At 42.0% G+C, this 8,015-nt stretch overlaps 1 non-coding gene across 1 annotated transcript; it reads left to right on the top strand.

Annotated features, from left to right (window-relative positions):
• Nucleotides 1–308: 308 nt before the first annotated feature.
• On the top strand, nt 309–382 carry Trnaa-cgc. Its single transcript has one exon. It is a non-coding gene; the product is annotated as a tRNA-Ala (tRNA).
• The last annotated feature ends 7,633 nt before the right edge of the window (nt 383–8,015 follow it).

Genomic DNA, 8,015 nt, shown 5'->3' with positions numbered 1-8,015 from the left:
TCCATTACGTAAGATAGTTTAAGTTAGATTGTGTAGTGTGTAAGCTTAGGAACCGATGACCTAAGCAGTTGGGTCCCGTAAGATTTTACCACAAATTTACTATTTCTTTTGTTGGCTAAGCATCTCAGCAATACTTTCGCACTTACTGCTTTTCTTTCTATCTTTTCTAAGTCCTCTATCAACACTATGTGGCACGGATCACAGAAGGACCAGATATATTCAAGTATCTGTCGAATGAGTGTTCTGTAGGCTACCTCCTTTGTGTGTGCACTACAATTCTTAAACATTCATCCCTGGAATCTCTTTCAGGCCGAGGTGGCGCAGTGGTTAGCACACTGGACTCGCATTCGGGAGGACGACGGTTCAATCCCGTCTCCGGCCATCCTGATTTAGGTTTTCCGTGATTTCCCTAAATCGCCTCAGGCAAATGCCGGGATGGTTCCTTTGCAAGGGCACGGCCGATTTCCTTCCCCATCCTTCCCTCACCCGAGCTTGCGCTCCGTCTCTAATGACCTCGTTGTCGATGGGACGTTAAACACTAATTTCCTCCTCCTCCTCCCTGCCTTATTTACGATTAGTTTTATGTGGTCGTTTCCATTTAAATCGCTCCGTAGCTCCGTACTCATACTCCTAGATATTTTACGGATATGTCTGCTTCCAGTGATTGTTCCGCAACCGTGTACGCACACAATAATGAGTCTACGCGAAATAATGTGAAATGCGGTACATTTGTTTATGTTGAACGACAGCAGACAATCCTTGCACTAGGCGTCTATGTTCTATTTCACTAGAATTTTGTAGCTTCGGGACTCCTCTGTATAGAAGTACATCGCCGGCGAGATGCACAATAGGCCTTTTGAGCTATCTACTAAGTGATTTGTATATGTTGTGAAAAGTAAGGCTTCTACAAGTCTCCCTTGAGATACGCCTGAAATAACTTACAAGTCTGATTTTCCTCCATTGAGAAAGAAACGCTTTTTTTGTTTGCTAGAAACTCTTCAGTCAAGTCGCAAAGTTGATCTGATCTTCCGTACTCTCGTATTTTGTTTATTTGACTTCCCTGCATAACTGTTTCAGACAACTTTAGGAAGTGAAGAAAAAGAGCTTCAGTGTGGGCACCGGTATCCATTGATTTCCTGTTCTCGTGGACGAACAGGGCGAGCAAAGTTTCACACGTGCGTTGACTTCGAAACCTATGTTCACTTCCATTTTTCGGTCGCCAGAAATGTCATAACGTGCGAGCATTCAAAATGTTCCAAAATTCCACTACAGAACTGCGCCAGCTTTGTGCGACCGTTCTTGAAAACGCTTTTTTTTCAGTCACTCATTGGGATGCTTCGCTCCTTTAGCCATGGACGGTACACTGATACAAAAAGAGGAGCCAGTTCTTGTCCATCGGGTCGGTTGGCCTTTCCTGTGTTGAGTGATTTCTGTTACTTTTCTAGGAACCCTTGGAACAGTATGAGAGAGACTACGATGCTTACTGAAGCATGTGGACAGTCATTCTTCTCTCACACTCAATGGTCGAATGGAGTAGTACATAGATTTCCTAATACTGGTAAGAAGTCCCCTCTGCCTAACTCAAAGCAATTACTTGCCGAGAGTATACGTAAATGTTCCTTTCTAGTTCGCATCGCAATTTATAGTTGGTAATGTTGAGATGGTGTAAAAATAATTATGTTTTAGAATTGCAGTAATAATTACTGCTCTAAAGTTATTTGTATGTTGGGCTTATCCATTAAAAACCCTGTAGAGCACGTGGCTGTGTAGTAATTGAATGTAGACATAGACAAATGCGACCACTTTAGAAATATATGTTTATCTGTGTAAATTAGTTTTGTAGTCCTTTGACGTTCATCTTCAAATGCGACCTGCAGGAGTAAAATTTCCCGTTTGTAGAGTTATGCTGGATAATGGCTCTTAGTGATACGTTAAAACGATTTCTAAATTACTGTCACAGCGCCAGTATTAGTTATCACGCTCTGATAATTAACATATAACTTCTACATGCCCCATATGCAGATGTGACTGGAAAGACTCGAAAACTAGTTTATGGAAACAAACAAATTGTTAGAAGGTGACGGGTCTCAGTTATCTGTATTTCTACTCAAGTGTCCGCCTGTGCTTCTTTTCAGCAATTGGTTAAGAAATTGTCAACTGGACAGCAAGCCGGTTTTTGATTACGGTTTCTGAGCAAGTGACACTCGAAAATTTATGGTCATATTTGTTTTCGTTGTTGTTGTCTTCAGTCTGAAGGCAGATCTCCACTTTAATCCAACTAGATCAAGCATCATGGTCCCTGAAAGCCTACTGCAACCTACATCCATTTGAACCAGCTTACTGTATTCATGCCTCAGTGTCCTTGTACAATTTTTAACTTTTACCTCCCACACTCGCTTCCACTGCCAAACTCACGATTCCCTGCCCGATCAGGATGTGTCCTTCAAACCGTTCCCATCTTTATGCAAGTTGTGCCACGCATTATTTCTCAAATTCGATCACTACCTTCTCATTAGTTATTACATTTTTCATTTCATCTGCAGCTCTATTTTGTAGCATTGGATTACAAACACTTATATTTTTCTCTTGCCTGAACTGCTTATCGTGCAAATTTCACTTCCGTGTATGACTACTCCAGACGAATACCTTCAGGAAGGACTTCCTAACACTTGAATGTATATCAGAAGTTAGTAAATTCCACTTTTTCAAAAGTGCTGTTCTTGCTACAACCCGTCTGCGTTTTTTCATGTTCAGCTCCAGCCAGCATCAGCTATTTTGCAGCCGAGACAAAACAACTCATTAAATACTGTCACTGTCTAATTTTCTAACCTAATCTTCTCAGAATAGCATGGTATATTTCGGCTACTTTCAGTTATCCATGTTTTACACTTGCTCACGTTCAACTTACAACTCTTCTTCGAGAAACTGTCCATTAGCAGCAAAAAAAAAAATTGAGGACCATCGGTGACAGTTACTTCAAGACGTCCAAGAATTCTAATACCGTTCCGTGAACAAATATAATAGTTGCAGAACGTGATAACCAGTTTTCTTGTTTTACCGCTGGGCTGCAGTACTCAGCCGAAGTGGTTTACATCAGGCAGTGTACAGGATGCTGCCATGATGACGTCACGAACTTGGAAGGATGACGGAGAAGGGTAAAAGTATCAATATTCCGGGCCGTGTACGGATGACCGGGTCAAAAGATATAAACGAAAAGCTATCCAAGTTCCGCCTTAGCCTTGTGCAGCCTTCAAATTAAAATCCTCAAGTTTCAAACTCGGATCATGATGTACGTCATAAGTACTCCCCAATACCCCCGAGAATCGCACTGTTGATGTACTAGTATCGGCGGACGTAACTGACGTCTGAGAGATTATGTCTATAATTCACCGCTAATAATGAACTGCTTTTACCTGCACAAGTTTAACAAGCCGCAACATTTACAAGTAGTCCAAAACGGCGTCCTCCAGTAGCAACGAAGGCATGGCATCGTAGCAACAAACTTACATCGTCCCCGTTCTAATAGCCTCGGTGTAGCAGCGAGAGTTCTTACCAGCAAATTCTCTTCAGTCTCGACAGGTGCCTCATACAAAAGTTTTCACATTGCCCCGCAGGATGAAATCTAATGGGGCGAGATCAGGTAAAAGTGTCGACCACGAAACAGGACCTCTTCTGCCCATCAACTTCTCAGGGAATGTTACGAAGCGGAAAGTAAGAACAAACGGGCCTAGTACGGAATTACTAAGTTTACCCATACGTTTACTGATAACCTATGTTGACAGCTTTGCACAGCTGTAGGGTGGGGATTCTCATCTGCCCAATGATGGTACTGCAACCATTTACCGTTGTAACTTTGGTGAAACAGGCGAAAGGTACTTAAGCCGGAAAGTTAGGATGGACCACAAAAGTGGTGACAGGGCCCATTGACTGAATTCGAAATGAGGTCTCAAACCGGCAGGAGTCAAAACATGCACTTTATGTTTCCCGTAAAACTCGCCATAAGTACTACCTGAAACTTTGATTTCACACGCAATTCATCGAGTGGTGATTGCCGGCGCTTCATCCACTCTAGCAAGCACTGCATCGTCTCAATCGGGAGTCCGTGTAGTTCTTCGTCTTCTTCAGCCTTTGTGCTGCGGCACCTGTTTCACTTAATCGTTTGAAAAGTCTTCGAAACATGCTGTTGCACGGATGTCTTCTACGCAGATGTTTGGCCCTCTAAAACCCTTCCGCTACTTCAACCTGTAAGCACAGGCAGCAGTGAACTGTAGTACAGACATTGTACACCGGGACTGCTCACGTCAGAACAAAATACGCCATCTGCACTGGATTAGTTGAGTTATTATCCTAGCCTCTATGTGTAACCGGTCGTCGGGAGAACATACCCTCCAGTACTAGCAACAAGTGTACCGGTACATTGCGACGGGGTGGTGAATAAAGAAGAAGTGCGATTGTAGCGTTTTCCCACGAAATGTGCATATACAAATGTTGGTTAAAAAATGTTGTTGCAAATTTTGGTCTCACGTAAGTCTCAGGGAATGATTTCCACACTTGGTGCATTAGTACACTTCCACACCCGCGTATTTGTTATAGTTTTTGAATTAATTATTCACTCAGACACAAGTACAGTTTATGCTGGGGAACGAGAATTAGGCGATTATTATACTGAAATCAGTTTTTCACATCACAGTTCAATCACCATGTATTGGCGTTGTCCTTTTCTTTCACACAATGAAATTATCACTGGTGAGACGGTTTACAGTTTTACTTTAATAATAATTTGACTCCGATCCCCCAATAGCAGTAATGTAGGCTGCTATAAACGAAAATTATTTAAATAATTCGAACAGAACCACAAGTCCCACTGTTCTCTTTGTTCTAACAGTTTTGGCGCGAAATCACAGTTCGCTACATGTTCACTTACGACGATGTGTACCTCGTTAATAGTTCTCACACAAATAATCGTAGCACTTCCTGTTAACCAAGTATATGCATGCACACTTGCATTTCTAAACAACACTCTTTGCCGAAATAAATCGGCGTGGCGTCGATGACCACTTGGGCCAGCCTCAAGTGGGGCTTGCTCGCCACCCACCCTCCAAAACGACTGACCAACGACTGACCCCTGACCGCTGACGCTGACGCTGGAGTGACGAGCCTGTCGTTGGCTCGTGGTGGTGCAGTTTAGACAGAATTTGTCATTCCTGCGGATCCTGTAAGAGAGAGAAAGATATATTACCACTCTTGTTGATTGGTCCTAGCTGGTGTAACCTGAAAAAGAGAAAGACACACTCTGTTGAGGGATTAGTAAAACTTAATCCCTCAGCAGGTCAGGACCCCTGTCCAGGACTGCCGCTCGCTTATATAGGCCCCTGGTTGTTGAAGTACCAGTCTCACCTGTTAAGGTTACAAATTTTGATACATACATAAGTACACCACCGGAACCGCGCTAAAGAGTATATCTCATTTACTATGTTATATTACTTTCTAGGATTATTCTATGGCCCGTAAATCAAGTTTTAGTTTTTGCAAAATTTCGCCACTTAGCGCAAATTTGTTTGTAGACCTCTGTGCTGCAAAGTTTTAACTTAGAATTGCATATAGCACCGTTTTTAGACGTAGTCAATATCGATCTACACATTGCGCTGCTCAAAATCTTCATATCTATAATAATTAATTAATTATGGACGATCAATGTTAATAATAATTTGCAAACAATGAAAACTATTGCAATTAAAATGTACAGTATAACTTAACTAGTTTGCATTACGTGTGATGTCACCCAAAATATCATATAGTACCGTTATTTAAATCATGAATTTTCTATTGAATTTTAATAACAATTTTCGCTCAAACTTTGTTTATTGCTCTTTACGGGCTTAATTATTTCTGAATCTTAACATATGACTACGACACTAGATCCGATATGACAAAACGTTTTTAATGAGGTCTTTCTCATCCCTGTAAGTCGGCATTCACTATTTTTATTAATCTTTCAGTTTTCGTGATATTAACCTATTTTGAGGTTACTATAACTTTTGCGTCTCGTGACTTGAAATAAAGATCGATCTTTCAGAAGGTGCATATTGCTGACCTCAATCCACTGCTGCATCGCTCTTCACCGTAAGTTACATAGTTTTCGTGTAATGCGCGAAAAACCAGACAATGCCCCAAGCTGCAGGCCACGTGGTCGCCCGGCCGCGGAGACGACCGTTGCAAACCTCGTGTGATCGCGGCAGGCGCTTTCGCGAATCGCGCGCCGTGTAGCGCGCTCGCATACTAGAAACATCCATCTAGTAACGGGGGTTTGTACCGTCACAATATGCAGTCCACTATCAGAGGTATAAGAACGACATACGTTTTTAGTTCTCCACTCGGTCGCTTCCGGACCTGAGCTCCAAATATCAAATTGATACATTTACTGTCGTCCATCGTCCCTTACAGATTGTAACATCGTCGTAGTATCATCCTGTATACGTTTCGTGAACCGAGTATTGACATTCGATGTTGTTGTTGTGGTCTTCAGTCCTGAGACTGGTTTGATGCAGTTCTCCATGGTACTCTATCCTGTGCAAGCTTCTTCATCTCCCAGTACCTACTCCAGCCTACATCCTTCCGAATCTGCTAAGTGTATTCATCTCTTGGTCTCCCTCTGCGATTTTTACCCTCCACGCTGCCCTCCAAAACCAAATTTGTGATCCCTTGATGCCTCAGAACATGTCCTACCAACCGAGCCCTTCTTCTAGTCAAGTTGTGCCACAAACTCCTCTTCTCCCCAATTCTGTTCAATACCTCCTCATTAGTTATGCGGTCTACCCATCTAACCTTCAGCATTCTTCTATAGCAGCAAATTTCGAAAGCTTCTATTCTCTTCTTATCTAAACTATTTATCGTCCATGTTTCACTTCCAAACATGGCTACACTCCATACAAATACTTTCAGAAACGACTTTCTGACACTTAAATCAATACTCGATGTTAATAAATTTCTCTTCTTCAGAAACGGTTTGCTTGCCATTGCCAGTCTACATTTTATATCCTCTCTACTTCGACCATCATCAGTCAGTTTGCTACCCAAATAGCAAACCTCATTTACTACTTTAAGTGTCTCATTTCCTAATCTAATTCCCTCAGCATCACCCGATTTAATTCGACTACATTATATTATCCTCGTTTTGCTTTAGTTGATGTTCATCGTATACCATCCTTTCAAGACGCTGTCCATTCCGTTCAACTGCTCTTCCAAGTCCTTTCCTGTCTCTGACAGAATTACAATGTCATCGGCGGACCTCAAAGTTTTTATTTCTTCTCCATGGAATTTAATACCTACTCCGAACTTTTCTTCCGTTTCCTTTACTGCATGCTCAATATACAGATTGAATAGCAACAGGGAGAGGCTACAACCCTGTCTCACTCCCTTCCCAACCACTGTTTCCCTTTCATGCCCCTCGACTCTTGTAAATGCCATCTGGTTTCTGTAAAAATTGTAAATAGCCTTTCGCTCCCTGTATTTTACCCCTACCACCTTCAGAATTTGAAAGAGAGTATTCCAGTCAACATTGTCAAAAGCTTTCTCTAAGTCTACAAATGCCAGAAACGTAGGTTTGCGTTTCCTTAATCTTTCTTCTAAGATAAGTCGTAGGGTCAGTATTGGTTCACGTGTTCCAACATTTCTACGGAATCCTACTGATCTTCCCCGAGGTCAGCTTCTACCAGTTTTTCCATTCGTCTGTAAGTAATTCGCGTTAGTATTTTGCAGCTGTGACTTATTAAATTGATAGTTCGGTAATTTTCACATCTGTCAACACCTGATTTCTTTGGGATTGGAATTACTATATTCTTCTTGAAGTCTGAGGGAGTTTCACCTGTCTCATACATCTTGCTCACCAGATGGTAGAGTTTTGTTAGGCCTGGCTCTCCCAAGGCTGCCAGTAGTTCTAATGGAATGTTGTCTACTCACGGGGCCTTGTTTCGAATTAGGTCTTTTAGTGCTCTGTCAAACTCTTGACGCAGTAT

This window comes from Schistocerca piceifrons, chromosome 6, assembly GCF_021461385.2.
Source record: "Schistocerca piceifrons isolate TAMUIC-IGC-003096 chromosome 6, iqSchPice1.1, whole genome shotgun sequence".
In the NCBI taxonomy this organism is placed as follows: Eukaryota; Metazoa; Arthropoda; class Insecta; order Orthoptera; family Acrididae; genus Schistocerca; species Schistocerca piceifrons.
This window is presented reverse-complemented; position numbering and strand designations above follow the sequence as displayed.